Raw genomic sequence first — 2,656 nt, 5'->3', positions numbered from 1 at the left:
GATTTAATTTTTAAAGCAAGGCACAGGTGCCTTTTAACCCTTTCCCCACTGGCAGCCACGTGAGTCAGGGGCAGAGTTTCAGCGCTTCCAAGGCTGGTTTCCCACCAGGAATCCAACCCAGGAGCTGAGAGCCTGGGGCAAACTGGGCTCCTCCACGCTCCTCCCTCTCCAAGGGCTGGAAGACTCGGGATGACGAGCAGGGCTTGGCTCCCAAAAGTGAGTGGGAGGTTTGCTGTTATTTTTATCCTCTGCTCGGAGGGAGCAGAGTGAGCACAGTCAGGAGCTGCAGCTGGGCTGGGGTGGATCCCAGGGCACAAGACCTTGGTTTTGTGGAGCAAAGCAGGAACAGCTCCTTGGTTATAACATTGTTATTTCCTTGAACTCACTCCATGTGCACGGCTCAGGTGCTTCTCCAAGGGATTCCCCTGTGCAGGGATGTGCAAAGAGCAGCCTGAAAACACTCGTTCCCAGTTGATTTTCCACGCAGGAATGAGGATTCTGTGGCTGGAACGCTGAGATGAGAGGGAGGAGATTCGGATCCCTGCTAGGAGCACTGGGATCTTGAGCAAAACACTGAATTTTCACAGATTTCTGGGGCCCGTTTCCTAAATAATCAAATCATTTTATGTCGTTCAAGAAAAGGAATCATAAGCCTTGATTTTTGGTCTTGGATTAAGGATTTTGATGGAACCTGGGAGGGATGGGTGTTGCATAGGGCTGGTCACAGCAGCTCCAGGCAGAGAGATCCTATGAGACCCCACCTGCAGTGAATAACTGGGATTGAAACATCGACACCCTCAAAGCATCAGACCCTTCCCACCATCACCTCTCCTCGTTTTCCCAGCACCAGTGACCACTGCCACCTCATCCAGGAGGGTGGGTTGAAGGGATGAGATCTTCTAAAAGCTTTGGATTCTTGCCAGGGGGATTTATTTAGGAGGGTTTGTCACGAAAAAGATTATTTCTAACAGCAGCTGGTTGAGGACAGGACCACTGAAAACTTGCAAGCCAGTGTGAAGAGAGGCAGAGAAATAAAAACAGATGGCTGATTATAAGGTTTTAAGCTCTTTCCTAGGCTTGTCTTTACCTCCACCACTGCCCAAGCATATAACTCTTTTCATCCTTTGTGTAGTTAGTTTATCTTATCTCAGTTGATAAGTTAAACCGCCCAGTAAAATGGGTGGAAAGAAAAGTCAAAATGCACCAAGCACTGAGCAGCAAAGTTCCTCTCTTCCCTTTCTCCCCTCATCCAAGGCTGGCTGGTTTATGATGTGGCAGCAGCACCTCTTGCTCATGTTTTGGGGGTTGTTTACAGCTCTGATTTGTGGGGGCTTCATCCTAAGGCTGTACAGGAAGCCTGGAAGGGCTTTAGGAGGCTTTTTGTGCTGGGAGAAACCTCAGGGAGCAGTTCCTGGAGCACAACAGTGTAAAGAGCCAAAGCAACCCCTGTGGAGCCTGTGCAGCACAAAATTCCAATATCTAGTGCTATTCCTGCCTGCACAAGACAGGGGGGTTCAAGGAGCTGCAAATAGGGCAAAACCATCCAGATGTGCTGGTTTGAACTGGGTGAGACCCAGCCTGGCTAAACCCAAGCCCCTGGTGCAACAGGGAGGGAAGTCTCTGTGGGGTTAAATGCAGAGATCATATTTAGATTATATTAGATTCTGTTTTTCTTAATTCCATTTTCTGTTAGCTCACACATTCACGTGCTCCAAGCCAGTGAGAGCACACACACACATACACCAGATCTGTGGGTTTTGAGCCAGGTCCAGCTCAGCAGCTGAGCTCCCCACCTCCCACTTATCAGCTGCTAATCAGATGCAGAAGAAGTGGGGACCTGGTACGGCCTGAGTTTTGCTGATAAACAATTCCTTGGCCCGGAGCTAGCGCTGCTTTTTGATCCTGCAGCTGTTCCTCGGAGTCAGGAGGGCTGATGCTCCGAGCAATTACTGCTCCAGGGTGGTAAACAGCTCCATTAAGTGATGTTTCCCATCACGGAGCTCTTTTATTTGCCTGAATTCACGTGCGGGCAGCTCCTACCCGGGTGTTGGCTCTGAAGTCTTATCATTGCTGCTGTCGTTTGTGCCCGGGCTAGACTGGGCTATTTAAATTCCAAAGGATGTGTTTGGGTACTGCCAGGAAAGAGCCGTGCTGAGTCATCAGATAAGCTGGCTGGGAGCTCGCTGTGGGATAGTTTTAAGGTAATTATATTTTACCCTTCTCTAACTGTTTCTATCAGACAATCTCAAGGTACCTGATAGACACGGTGATTTGAGCCTTCCAGTAACTTGTGTTTGTCCAACCATGTTTCCAGCTGGGCATGTTTTACAGCCCAGGCAGTAAAAGAGAAATGCTGCCGTGATTTCTGGGCAAGTGGTGCCCCTTGGCAGGGCAGAGTCACTTCCCAGAGCAGAGGGATGAGGCTTTGAACAGGTGATGGGGTGGGAAACACCACCAGAGTTGTGATAAATCATGGAATGGTTTGGGTTGGAAGGGACCTTCAAAGGTCAGGGAGTGTGACAGGGATTTCGTCCCCTATCTCAGGTTGCTCCAACCTGTCCTTGGGCACTTCCAGGGATGGGGCAGCCACAGCTTCTCTGGGCAACCTGTGCCAGGGCCTCCCCACTCTCCTAGGGAAGAATTTCTTCCTAACATC

Source organism: Corapipo altera, unplaced genomic scaffold (genome assembly GCF_003945725.1).
Source record: "Corapipo altera isolate COAL_440 unplaced genomic scaffold, ASM394572v1 301, whole genome shotgun sequence".
NCBI classification, from domain to species: Eukaryota; Metazoa; Chordata; class Aves; order Passeriformes; family Pipridae; genus Corapipo; species Corapipo altera.
Note: the sequence above shows the minus strand (reverse complement) of the source record.